We start from the raw sequence: 14,963 nt of genomic DNA on the forward strand, positions 1-14,963 counted from the left end.
TCTGCTGAGAAGCCAGGTGGCCTTGGTCCTGCAGAACTGGTCTACAATGGGAAGAACCTGGTGGGGAGAGATGGACCCAGAGGAGAGCAGAGCATGGGTCCTTCAGGAGGGTGAAGGAGCCCCAGAGCCAGGGGCGTGGGGGCTGGCGGAACTCTTGAACAGTAAAATGTCAAGTGTGAAATGTTTCAGCACAATGAGACACCTCCTGGGGACCCAAGAATCTTCAGCTGTAGTCACCTGCAGGGACTTTGGAGTGGGAAGATTGAGAAAAAAGACCTGGGCCCTGTTGGGGTCAGCTCTAGAGAAGAAATAAGAAAATCCACTGAGAAAGGAAAATTAGATGCCAGGAAGGCAGAAACCTGGAACCAAAGTGGACAGAAACTATTTGCAAGAATTTGCATCTTAGAAAACTTTGGGGTCCCCCAGGCAGGAAATGAGGGTTTCAGTCACTCTCATTCGGATTTTCAGGAGCCAGATACTGAGTTCCTGGGTTTGCTGGCTGCCATCTGAGTTATATGCACTCAAGCCAGACATGGTCACAAAGGATGGGAGAGATGCAAACATGGCTATCGTAGGCCTTCAGCCCTTGAAGAGAACCCTGCGGAACTCGGCCGATCCTTACAGCCAGCAGAGCCAGCAGAGGAGAGAAGGGCCTGAGAGGAGCGGAGGCAGGGCAGGGAGACTAAGGGCAGGGAGTGCTGGGGGAGAGGAAGGAAAGGAAGGAAGAAGGGCAGAGTTAGAGCAGGAGGGGAAAAAAGTGGGAGAAAGAGAGAAGGGGAAAGAGAGAGCACAGGCAGGATGCAGCGCGGAGCCTTCCAGGATGTGAATGAGTTTCCTCCTCTCCCCCCTCCCTTTGCACAGGTCACAGTCTGAAATTCAGGCTCCCACCAACTGCTAATTTGCTCCTGGGTGCATCCCCTCCAGCCACTTGTGTTGATGGCCTCTTGGCACCACTTCAAACTCCTTCAGCTTCATTTATCCCAGCTGGCCCTGCGGCTGCCAGCTCCACACACTTTACTGTTTTGTGAAGGGGCAACCTGCCTGAGTCTCACCACCTGGCTCCTCTGCCTCTCTCATCCCTGCCCCAGGCTTGCCTGCCTGAGAGGCCAGGAGGCGGGCAGGGGACCTGATACTCAGGAATGCAACATGGCATAAACATCCCCTGGGTTCCCCTGGATCAAAGGGGATGAATAAAGGGTCCCCTTTCTTCCTTGGGCAGGCAGTTCTGGGACGCATTTCAGAAGGCTTCTAGAAGGTACTGTGGCCTGGAGCAGACTCAACTCTCTTGGTGCTCCTCTATGCTGGATGGCCACATCCCTGTCTCACTCCCCCATCTGGCTTTCCCACTTCCTGGGGATGTTCTCAAAGAAACTCGTGGCACCTAAGTCTCTGACTTAGGTTTTGCTTTGGGGAGTTCCAGCTAAGATGTCCCCAGCAGAATGAATCTACAGTGACACTCAGGGAAAAGCACCCATAGGTGTGGCTCTCTTTGAAACGGGGGCTGCACTGACCTACCCGAGCACATCCAGAAACATCAACACAGAAGGTTTTGCAGACCCTAGGTCCCAACCTCCAGCCCCTCTGCGTGGTTCCTACAACCTGACATGACCAAGTTGAAATGTCCAATCAGGTCCCCAGGCTGAGTTCTATAAACAGCTGGTCAGTTGCTCCCCGAGAGTATGTTTATCTCCCCACAAAAGGGACAGATGACACATCAGTTACTTGAAGTTTGGAGGCTGCTTTGTTCAAATGCACAGTGACAGATCCACCAAACCAGTCTGGTGACCTGCATTTCCATGGACTGCTCCAATGCCAGCCTGAGGTCCTTGTATAGAGCCCAGAGCCACCCCTGATGCCAGGAGCTGGGACTCCCAGCTGAATAATACCACAGGCACTGCCTGACCCCAAAGAAGTCCCCAGGCCTCTTCGTCTGAATAAAGATAGCCCATTCTCCAAGGTTCTTTTTTTTTCCTAAGATTTTTAGTTATAGATGGATATGATATCTTATTTATTTTTTCATGTATGTGGAGAACTGAACCCAGTGCCTCACACGTGCTAGGCAAGTGCTCCGGGCTGAGCCACATCCCCAGCCCTCCAAGGTCCATTAGCTCAGACCAGACCAGAGGCTCACACTGCGAGAAAACTGGCGCAGGACCCATCACACAGGCACACGCCAAGGAGAGAGGCATAGGCAGGTTTATTGCCAGGCCTCTGACAGGCTGCTCTGCAGAGAGAGAGAGAGAGAGAGAGAGAGAGAGAGAGAGAGAAGCAGCAAGCAAGGGAGAGCAGCAGGAGGGGAAGAGCAGCAGCAATTCCCCCTTGAGCTTTACCTTTAATAGGCCAGAATCGTGACCGCCCATTAGGGGCGGGTTTCGCCCTTGGGACTGGCATAGCAAGCATCACCTGATTTTGCAGAAGGCAAGTTTCTGTTTCTTGGGAACAGAGATGGGCAAGTCCCTTTATCTCTTAAGGAGAGAAAAGAGACGTGCATGTCTCTTATCTCTCAAGGAGAGAACAGAGAGACCGGCACGTCTCCATCTCAGGGACAAGTAAGTTTTTATTTCGGGCAAGTTTCTGTTTCTTGAGAACAAGAACAGTATTCATAAAGTGGGGGTGGGGAAAGGAAGAGGGCTGTAGGTACGCCAACACACACCCCATCCTGTCCTCGGAGAAAACCTCAGGTCCACCCTGCAGAACGCCTCCAGTTAATACTCCCAGTGGAATCGCTCACCAGAGCACAAAGATCTTCAGTCCCATGCTTTGGGGCTGGTATTTAGGTGAGAGGGACATGTTGTGTATGTCCCCAGATGTAAGGTTTTTAACAAGACAGTGTGTAGGAAAAGGATCAAGATACATTCCCACTACAATTACTAGAATGTCCGAATCAGGGTGTGTTCTGAAAAATATGAGTGGCCATGAAGTAGACAGTGCCTCCTGGCCATCGCTGGCATCGAGGGGTCAGCCTCCTGCGTACAGTGACTGCTTGTTAATGTCCACATTAATTATGGGGCTATCAGGGAGCAAAGCTTTAAGCATTTTACCATCTAACGTGAGCCATCCATTACACATACAGACATTTTACTATGTTTTAGTTGGATTTTAGGAAATTGTTTAACAGACCTGGGATGACAGGTTACAATATAATTTTTCTCTTTAAGAAAAATGGAAAGACGGTAGCCAGGAAAAAAAAAAAAAAAAGAACTATGTTCCCAGAAACGTTTTCTCACAGAGCATCTCATTTTCAGGGCCAGGTTAGTGACATGAAGCACGAGACCCTGTGTGATATTCCTAGTCTACATGGTTGTATTCCTGGAAATCAGTGTCCATTAAAACCCTGCAAATCCACTTGGTGGTCGATACACAAAGAGTTTAGTTTTTAGCTTAGATGATCGTCCACATCAACATCCTGAGAGAATTCAAAAGTCTATGGAATGCAAGACAATTCTTCCTTGTGAATTGGCCCCAGGCATGCAAAGCCTCCAGCAGCCCTGGTTCCTCACAGGTCGCCCAACCTGTAATGCTGGCAGCGCCCCCTCCACACAGTGACCACCAGAAACACCTCCACACCCACAATTTTAAGTGCTACTGGGCATTCCTACTTCATGAAAAATCTGCCCCCAAAGAAGACATTCACCAAGCACACTGGGGTGGCTGTGGGCAGGGCATGGGGCTGGGACATTTATTATTAATGGAAGGGTTCAAGGACCCCCATCAGTCTTCCCATGAGTTTTAACTTTAAAATTACAGTATTTTTCACGTACCATAAAATTCACCCTTTTAAAGTGTACAGTTCACTGGTTTTTAGTATATTCACAAAGTTGTATAATCTCACCACATTCAGAACATCTTCATCACCTCAAAAAGAAACCTGTACCAGTTTATTAACTGGTCACTCCCCTTTTCCTCTGCCCCAATTCCCCGCTATATTAACCTACTTCTACCTCAAGGATACATTTGCCTATTCTGGACATTTTATGGAAATGGAAATCATATAACATATGTCCACCTTTTTCACTTAGCATGGAATTTAACGTTCATCTACAAGATCCCTGGATCAGTACTCAGTCATCCCATGGCTGAATTCATTCATTCATACCATTATATGGATATACCACAATATATCCATTCACCAGCTGATGGACAGTTGAGCTGTTTCTTCTTTTAAGCTGTTATAAATAATGTGCCATGAATATTTGTCTAGAAGCTTTCACGTACACTTGTTTTCAATTCTCTTGCATATATGCCGGAGAGTGGAATTGCTGGGTCATATGGTAACTCCCAAGTTTCACTTCTTGAGTAACTGCCAAACTGTTTTTTCCAAAATAGCTGAAATCCCACAAGCAATGTATGAGAACTCCAACTCCTCCACCTCCTCTTCAACACTTGTCATCTTTACTGTTGCAGTGCTGGGGATGGGACCCAGGGCTTCTCATGTGCTGGGCAAGAGCTCTATAAGATCCACCCAGGGCTGGGGATGTAGCTTACTGGTAGAGGACTTGTCTAGCATGTGAGATGCCCTGGGTTCCATCCCCAGCACAATAATGATAAAGATAATAATAATAATAGTAATAGCCACCCAAGTGGGTTTGAAATGGTACCTCACAGTGGTTCAGGTTTGCATTGCTCTAATGACTAATGAAGTCAAGCTCTTTTCACACGCTTCTCAGCCATTATATATCTTCTTTATAAAAATTCAGGGCCTTTGCCACTTTTGAAATTGTGTTTGTCTCTTTGTTGTTAAGTTATAAGAGTTCCTTAGGTATTTTGAATATAAGCTCCTTATCAGACCTATGATTTGCAAATACTTTCTCCTATTGTCTTTCACTTAAGAGGGTCTTTCACTTTATTGATGGTGTCCTTTGAAGCACCAAAGTCTTTTTTCAAAGTGTGTTTTCCTCCCGTTGCAGTATGCCATATGCTTCTGAACCAGTTGTCTAGCAGCCCCACCTCAGTAGCACTGCAGGCTGCCATAATTTGAATAAAAGCAACATCCTTCCAGCTCCAAAGCCCCTTGCTGGAATTCCCTAAATACAGCTTAATTTTCTCCAGATTAAAAATTCTCTCTCTGCCCAAGTTGAAATCCCCTCAGAATGAGTAGCACCAGCCTTACCAGTTACTCACGCCTTAGGGAAAACCATTCCATCCAACCCTTTTCCAATGCAGACAATGCTGGGTTGTGTGGAGAGTGTAACCACCCTGATCCCTGGAGATGTTAGCTCTTTGCTTACACTGTTGTTCACAGATTGCGACCTCCATGGGTCTTAGCCAGAAACCTTCCCATTCCCTACCTCAGATCACACTTTTGGCTTTAGGCACTGAGGGGCTCTGTTCAAACCTTGCTGTGTGTCAGGATGGGGAGGAGTTCCTAGATGACTGATGCTGAACTCTGCAACCCCTTTAGCCATATGTGGAGAAATCAAAGTCCAGAGAAGGCAAGGAACTTATTCCAGGCTACACAGACCTCGGGGAGTTCATAGCTGAGCTAGGACTGCACTGTGCTCCAGTTCCCCACTAACCAACTGTGACTTTTGGCTTGCTTGGGCCCTGAGGGCATGGGTGATCTTCCTGGGCAGAAAGAGGCTCAGCCGGGTCAGTGTCCCAGAAGGGGAGCACCATGGCAGGGAACCAGAGCAGCACAAGGTCCCAGGCCTTAGAGGGCAGGGACCTCATCTCTTTGGGACCTACCCTTTGATTAAACCACATGACCTTTGATTAATAACAGCTGCCGTTCAGTGACTGCACATAGGAGCCAGGCGCGGTGCCAAGAAATTTGCATGCATCATCACACTGGTCCTCCTGACAGCCCCATGAGACTGCCATTAATCTTCGTTTAAGAGGCCACTGAGGCTTCAAGAGATCAGGTGACTTACCCAGGGTCACATTACCAAAAGAGCTGAGCAGGTCTTCAAACCCAAGTATACAGACTCCAAAGTCAGTGCTCATAATGCCCACGGCTGGGCCTGACCTGCGGAGACTCCTCTGGTCCTCAGCACTCAGGCTGAGATTAACTGAGTGAGCTGCTGCCCTGCCACCTGCATGGTCCAGGCTGAGCTTTGCCTGGGAGGGTCAGAGCCTAGTGTCTGTATCCCCAGGGAAGTTGCTTCTCTCCGCCGGTGTCAGAGCGCCCCCTGCTGCTCACTTCTATCTCCTGCAGATGATTTAATGCTAAGGGATTGCCTGGTACAAGTGACTCCAGGGGGTTCCACAAACCAGAACCTCTCTTTCTCACTTTAGCCTCTTGAAAGCCCTCCTAAGGTGTAGGAAAATTAGAGAGAAAAATGTGTTACTTATAGTCTTCTCAGTCAATGCTTCAGAGGTTAAAAAACAATCTTCCTACACTCCTGTCACAAACCAGGCAAAGAGGAACTCTGAACTTTGCATCAGACACTGTCCGGCCACACCCACTCCAATCCTTTCCAGTCCAGCTGCCTTGTGTAACTGAGTCTAGTTTCCTCATCTGAAAAATGGAGACAAAAGAACCATATTTATGCTGGGAGGATAAAATGAGATGCTATAGTCTAGCGTTTGACAGGTACCTGTTAATTGAGCTCCTCTCCTTCCTGAGCCTCTTTCCTCATCTGACAATGTCTACCGGGTGCTTTCTTAGTGAAGGCACCTGGCCTTCATCTGCATTCTCTCAATCAAGTATCACAGTAAGACGTGAGGTACAACAAGGAAACTGAGGCTCAGAAGAGTCAAGCAATTTGCCCAAAGTCACACAGCAGGCAAGATGTACAGTCAGAATTTCATCACAGGCTGACTGGCTCCAGGGATCAGGCTCACAACTACACATGCCACAGTGTCTTCCAGTGGGAGATGGGAATAACAGTGACTTGTATACTCTGAAATGTTCAGAGTCCCTGCAGGTCTGATAGATATAGAGAAGGAAAAAAATAGAACTAGGAAATAGCCTTTTAAAGCACAAGGCCACAGTGAGAAAGCTCTTGGGCCCATCCTGGCTGACTTCCTGGGGAGGAGAGGACTAAGCCAAGACTCACTGTGTCACAGGGTACAGCAGTCAGAGTGACTGGTGGAACTGGTTGCCTTAGGGAAAAGAGTCCATCTGGAAAGTGTGGCATTTCCTGCATCACAGGAGGTGAGAGCAGACAAGTTAGGTTGGGGCTGTCACAATAATGAACACATTGGTGGGGTCTCCATACAAGCCAGGCACAGTGCTATGAGCTCTCTGTGGACTATCTGCTTGAACCCCAAGAGCTTTCAGGGTGGCTATCATGAGCATGCCCCCTTTACACTTGAGGAAACCAAGGTCTCCCAGTAACTGAAGAAGGAGCCAGGATTCCTCACCCCAGCTGGAATCAGCGCCTCTGCTGCATACCCCAGCTGCAGCTACTCTTCCCAGGGAGCAAAGCCCCTGGCAAGAAGCCTGACTCCTGTCATCTCCATGTGGATGGCCCTCCTGGATGCTCTCCCTGGAGTCTCTGCTCTGTTGAGGCAAATGAGAAAGAAGGAGGAAGCAAAGCCTGCCTTATCTCTGTGTCCCCAGCATTCAGAAGGTGCCAAATAGAGGGTGCTTGGAGAATGAGCACTGTGGCCCTGCTCAGGGCGATTACTTGTGTCTCTTCTGCCCCCTCCTGTCCTAAAGGAGAACTGCACAAGACACAGCCCTTGGCAAGCGCCTAACAAGGCCTTCCTTTCATAGCCACCCTGAGGAAGGCCCAGCGCCTTGGGTTTTTTGTTGTTGTTGTTGTTGTTTTTAATTTGGAATTCTTACTGTTAACTGACAAAAACCTAACTGGGAGATGATGTAATGTTCAATAATGTATATAATCTGCAATATCATCTTTCTTGGTGAGGACATCTCAAATTCACTCTCCGCAGTTTTGAAATACATAATACATTATTACTTACTATAGTAATTATGCTGTACAACAGATCTCAGAAAATTCATTCCTCATGGCTAGCTGATTTTGTAGGCTTTGGCCAACATCTCCCAACCCCCTCAGCCTCTGGGGACCATCATCATACTCTCCACCACTGAGTTGAGTTGTCCGTTTGTCCATGTTTCGGTGCTGGAGATTAAACCCAGGGCCCCAGGCCTACTAAGTACCTGCTCTGATACGGCTGAGCCCCACCCCAAGTCCAATTCAGTCATTGTAGACTCTACATATAAGTGAGATTCCTCAGCATTTGTCATTCTGTGCCTGATTTATTTCACTTAGCATAATGTCCTTTGGGTTCATCTAGTTTCTCACAAATGACATAATTTTCTTCTTTTGAAGGCTGAATGGTATTCCATTGTGTCCCAGAAAAAAAATAACATCTTCTAAAAATAACTATCTTTGTTTCTTTGACTTCTAATCTCAAAAACCAACACTTTTTATCATACTCAAGAAAAATGAAAGAAAGAGAAATGTTGTTGGAATGATGTAACAATGTCATATTACTATGGAGTTTTTAATACTTATTCTTTCATATTCAGTACAGTATCTATGGCTCTGTACAGACAGATAACAATGTGTTGTGAGCTGGTATGTGACCATGGACCACACTTTGAGTAGCACTAGTCTAAAGAGGGCAAACAACAGGTAAGAGGTCCCAAAGTCAAGAGGATCCATTTCATCAGGTGGATGACACAAGGATTCCTGTGTCATTTCTGAAGTCCTGCTGCTGATTCAGGGTATAGCCCCAGGGATGGTGTCCCAAAGATAGTGCCCACCTAGACTCAGCCCACCCCCTCAGTGAGGGGCAATCAGAGAGCAGGAAACCTGAGGCTGTCTGAGTCAAGGAGCCAAGAAGGCCTCTGAACAAGGCTCATAAATGAATATCGCATCAGGACAGTAACCACTAGTTCATGGATCCATGGGGCACTTGAAACATGGTTAGTGCCACGTGTTGAAATGGCAGTATTTTGAATACATTGTGTTAAACAAAATATATTATTAAAAATCAATTTCAATTGTTCTTTGAATTTTTAATGTAACCGCTAGAAAGTCTGAAATTACCTATGTGGCCTAGGGTATAGCTTGAGGGTAGCACACTTGCCTAACATGTGCAAGACCCTGGATTCATCCCAGCACCACAAAACAAACAAACAAATTATTGAAATTAGCTATGTGGTGCCCACTCTGTTTCTGTTGGACAGTGCTGCTCTGGGCTTGGCCCGTCTCCTCTCCCACTGCCAGCTGCCTCGAACTCTAGTCCACCCACACCATGTTCCTGTAGCTCTTCAGAAATGTCCGGCTACTCTGTGCTATTTTGAGAAGCTTTCTCTGTAGAAAGCATCTCCTCCTCCAGGAAGTCTCCCAGCAACCTTCCCACAGCCACCCTTCTTCCCTCCCCTACCTCCCATCCATGGTCATTCCTTATGAAGCCCTCCTAGACCACTATGACCCTTGCAGTTCTCTTATTATACCAGATAGGAGACTTCTAAGCCTTAGGACAAGATTCTAACAATCTCTGCATCTCTGGCACCAAAAGCACTGTCTGCCTAGTAGATAAGTGAAAACAGGTTGACTTATTCCATAAGTGAATGAGTTAGTCAGTGAATGAATCTAGTCCTAGAACTTAAAACTCCTGCATCTAGGGAGGAGCAGACTGTCAGACAGATTATCAAGACTAGAACCTGGGAACAAAGAAGCTCAGCAGTGAGAACTAGGCACCAGATGACAGGCTAGGCTCAGTCATCTGCTCCAGCAGTGAGTCCCTCCCTTCTACCAACCTTGCTGAGCACTCACTCCCAAATCAGGCCTCAGTAAAATCAGACACGGCAACGTGAACGTCTGGGGTTACTTACACTACATCTACCTACCCAGGACCACCAAGGACATGCCACTGGGCCACCTCCTCCAGAGGATGCAAACTCGACTAGCCAGACAAACCATGACTGCGGATACAGCTGCATAGAGTCCAGGGGAGGCAGTGGCTGTGGGAAGTTAGAGAGGTAGGACATGCCCAGCCAAAAGGACAGTGGCTGCAGCCAACTCAGGCACCTACCATCCCAATCCTGTGATTTATTTGTTTGTTTGCTTTTATTTAGAGTTGAGGGTTTCACTATGTTTTCCAGGCTGACCTTGAAATTGCAGGCTCAATCAATCCTCCTGCGTTAGCCTCCCAAGGAGCTGAGACTATAGGCATGAGCCATCATGCCCAGCCCCATGATTTTTAAAAAGTAGCCAGAAATCTAGAATTTATTGTAATGTTTCCCAACTTTTGTAATTCTATACATCTTGCTTCTTGAAACTTACCCAAAGAAGATGAAAATTTACATACATAAACCTGCACACAGATGTTTATAGCAGCTTTACTAATAATTGTCAAAACTTAGAAGCAACCAAGATGTCCTTCAGTGGGTGAATGGATAAACTGTGGAATATCCAGACAATGGGATTTCCATTCGGTGCTAAAAAGAAATGAGCTATCAAACCATGAAAAGACATGGGGGAACATTAAAGGCATATTACCAAGCGAGAGAAGCCAATCTGAAAAGGCAACAAATGATTCCAACTATATGACATTATGAAACTTTGGAGACAGAACCAGGCGTGGTGGTGGTGCATGCCTGTAATCTCAGCGACTCAGGAGGCTGAGGCAGAAGGACCACAGGTTCAAGGCCAGTCTCAGCAACTTAGCAATACCCTGTCTCAAAAAATAAAGTTCTCTACTTTCTCAGCACGCTTAACTTACATTGAATTAATAATTTAAAAAAACTAAAGAGACAGTAAAGAAAAATAGTGGGGTTGGGAAGAGAGAACGAAAGGGTGGAGCAGGGAATTTTTAGGGCAGTGAAACTACTTTATATGATGCTGCAATAGGAGATACATGACATTCTCCAAACTCATGAATGTACAACACCAAGAGCAAACTCTAATATAAACCACAGACTTCGGGGATCAGTGTGGGTTCACTGATTGTAACTGTACCCAGCCCCCACCTCATGTAATTTTTGTTGTTCTTTTGAAAATGGAGTCACACTGTGTTGCCCGTGCTGGTCTCATCATACTCCTAGGTACAAGTGAGTCTCCTGTCTCAGCCTCCCAACTAATTGAGACCATAGGCTATGGGCACTTTCAGGGATGTACCAAATTGACAAACTTCATGACCACTGATTAGGAGTCAGGAGGTCAAGCTCAGTCACCACATCATGTGTGACCATGGCTGTATCACCTCTTCTGAGCTACCTCTTCCACAAATATAAAAAACAAGAAATCTGGCTGCTCTCTGAGGTCCTTTCTAAACCTAGCATGCTGTGCTTCTCTGGGAAGATCCATTGCTGCCCTCTGGTAGGGCGGTCAGACTAGTGCAAACCAAAAGAAGAATCGGGGAGTCAATGGAAATGGGCGGGCATTGGGTATTGCAGGCTGTCCCTAGGGCTGCTTGGGGATAAGAAGAAATCCCAGGCTGGAGAGATGAGGGGAGGCTTCTGGAAGGAGCAGCCACTAAGGATGCTGTGGTGGGGAGAGAAGCTGCAGACTGGCTGGGTGAAGGCTTTTGCTGGAACAGGAAGAGCCTAGAGGGAAGGGGAAAGAGCAGGACCCCAGTCCAGCTCACTCTGCCCTGCTGTCTCTGGGCCCCTCCTGCCTCTAGTTAAAGCAAACCCAACTGCCTGAAAGAAAGTAAACAGCTGTGGGGCGAGGAGCAAGCACTTCCACCCAGCCCAGCCAAGGTGAACAGTCTGCAAGCTGTTGACAGAGAAAAAGTCATCAATTTTTCATTACCCAGCTAAGGCAACAGAGTGTCTCGGATGTCAACAGTTTCCAGGCAACAAAGACAAACCAAATACACAGTCTCCTCACCTGAAAAGATGCTTCCTTTACAAGCACCTCTGGGATGGGGGTGGGGGAAGTGACAGGCAGAAGCAGGTGAAACCACTGGGCAGCTGTAGCATATGGGGCCTGTGGGCATCTGCGATGACCCCATTAGCAGATCTTGTCTGATGATGACTCAAGGCAGAACCTGCCTTTGGGGAGGCTTCAGGCCTGAGATATCAGAGCAAGAATGGAGTCGGGGCAAGGCTTACTTATTCATTTAAACAAACATTCTTGAGCGAGCACGAGACATGGGCTCAGGCCATAGCCTTGGCCTAGCTGGGGAGATGAGTGTGCAGATGACTTCCCCTCAATGCATGGATGAGAAACTGAAAAGCAGAGAGAGGAAGTGACTGTCCGAAGATCACACAGCCACTTAGAGCCAACTTGTACATGAACCCACAGCCCAAGGTACCATGAGACTGAACCATAATGGCCCCCCAAATGTCACAGGACCATGCATATGGAAGGAGCCTCCTCAAGTGGCTGACACAAACATGGTTTTGTCCAGAACTAACACAGGGAGCTTTCTAGAGACCTTCAGAAAAAAATTTTCAGTTGCTGAGTCCAAAAACTAAAAGGAGATTGTTACAACCTCTTCTGGTGCATATGTTATTGTTGTTTTTAACTCTCAGGTGATTCTAACCAAAAGAGAAAGGCCCTTGCCAGAGTTCTGTTCCCAGCGCAGTGTCAGGCCCCAGCTCTGAGGATGTCTCCTGTGTTTGTGTTAACGTTTCCCAGTGAATGTCAATGGAGGCTCAAGAATAAGTCAACACAGGTCTCCCCATAAATGCCAAGGCTTGTTAGCAGAGTAAACCGTGTGCTTAGCCTGTCTTAAAAGAATCTTTGCTGAGTAAACAGAAGAAAGGCTTTACTTGAGAGTAAACAGAGAAAGGAGCTGAAGCAGCCCCACAGGCAGAAGGTGACTCCACTGGCACAGGCCAGTGAGTAAAGCCAGGATTGGTCGTGCATGAGCCAGAGCGTCCTTGAAAGCCCTTCATGCCACGGCAAGAAAACCAGGGCAGAGAGGGCCTGAGGTTTGTCTAATGTCACACAGCTCACTGAAGCAGAGCCAGGCCTCTCTTCCCAGATAGCTTCTGCCCTCCCCAGAAGCCACTTCTCTTGGTGAGCAGGCAAAAACCCAGACTCCAAAAGAATAAGCAGAAAGCAAGACCCATGATCATATCCTTTGCTCTGAAATTTTCAGAAACTGATGTCTTGATCTCCCCAGGGCAAATTTGTATTTAAAGAAGACTTCAAGGAAATGAAGCTCTAATTATGGCATGTCCAAAATGAAAGCAGTAAAGAAAATATTTTTGTTTCCAATAGGTCACCAACTTTTTGTCTCTAATGTTCAAGCTGATCCAATATTATCCTTGGTGGTGACAGATAAGAAAACAAGCCTTAATAGGTTCTGATCTTTGAACACACCCCACAACTTCCTTGATGGCCTTATTTACATGAGCTTCTCATTTTCCCAAGTAAAGAAGCATCATGGTCTAAAATCTTTGACCCATAAACTTGTTAGGCTCAAAAATAACTTGGGTACAATCACTGACTTAAAATCATATCAAATAACTTTTTTTTATGTCACACACACATATACACACACACACACAAAATCCTTCAAATATACTACTTTTAATTTAATTCATGGATTCCTTTCCTCTTCTAAAAAGTACTTGAGGGCATAGATCAAAGTACAAATATGCAGTAAAATCAATAAAAGAGCCACAGGATTAAAAAAAAATCAGTACCAAATAGGGAAGGAGGAGGCAGATACATTATCCATTTGGGTCAGTTTAAATGCCTGGATCAGGCAACAAGCTGGGTGCTGATTTTCTCAGGAGTTGAAACAGAGAGGAAAGTGCAACATGTGGTGGAGCTCTCGAGTTATCACAAAGAAGGATGACAAACAAGGGACAGACTTCACCTGGGCCTCAATTCCATAAGAATTTTCCACACAAGACCTAATTTAGGGGACACAACAGCCTCCACAAAGTTTTGCAGCAAAAGTATTCACGTAGCCATTTCTTCCAACAACCTTGGAGGAAAGCCAAGACTTCTCCAGATCACACAATGGCTCAGTGACATCCTTCTTTGTTTTTAGACAAGAAATGAACTTGAATGTATTAAGAGAAGTCAAGTGTGCTAAGTAAATGCCAAGGGAAGCAAGACCATGTTAAAGTGCACTTGGTTTTCCTCTTGTCTGAGTCACAGATAGGCATGCAAACATGTCTCTCCTTCTGGCTTACACTCACTCTTTGGCCACACAGCTGCCCAGTCCTGATTGCACAATTCACACCCCAGCCCAGGCACACTTTCAGTAAAGAGGCTAATCCTAGCTGCCATTCTCATGTCTTGCCACTATATGGCAGCACTGAGTCAGGATCTGGAAGACAAATTCCTTTTGTAAGCAAAGACCTCCAGCATGTACACATTTCTGCCAATCTACTCATTTCATTAATCCTGAAAATCCAATATTTGACCTTCCTCGTAAATATTTAAAAGGTGTAAAAATAAAACAGCACCTCTAATAGTAAGAATTACTTCTATGATTCCTTTTTTAATTTTTATGACAGAACAGAGAAATACTAACTTTTTGTTGCTGTTTTGTCCTGCCAGACTGAACCCAGGAACTCAAGACTAGCCTGAGCAACACAGAGAGACCCTGTCTCAAAACAAACAAACAAGCAAACAAAAAAATAAATTCAAAAAAATTCAAGAGTCAGTGCACAAGTCAATCTTGAATTTGTGCACTTAATTGATTCTTGTGCTTCAGCATCCTGAGCAGCTGAGACTACAGGCAGGTGCTACCTGGCTATAACACTTTTTGAACAAGAATTGTGTAAGTGCCGGGCATGGTGGCTCATGCCTGTAACCCCAGATACTGAGGAGGCTGAGGCAAGAGAATAGCAAGTGTGGGCCCAGTCTCAGCAACACAGTGAGACCCAACCTCAAAACTTAAAAATTACAAAGGGCCTGGTGGGAGGTAGTTCAGTGGTAGCTCATTCCTGGTTCAATCCCCAATGCTTCCAAAAATAAAAAATAAAAATAAAAAAATAAGAAACAAGAATTTTACATGTAGCATCCCATTTAATCCTACCAGAGCTGTTATTATCTCACTGTACACAGGACAAACCTGAGGCAGAGAGAGGAAAATCCACAAAGTCCTATTTAGTGACAGTGGGATTTGAG

The sequence above is a fragment of the Spermophilus citellus genome (assembly GCF_964194105.1).
Source record: "Spermophilus citellus genome assembly, chromosome: 4".
Lineage (NCBI taxonomy): Eukaryota > Metazoa > Chordata > Mammalia > Rodentia > Sciuridae > Spermophilus > Spermophilus citellus.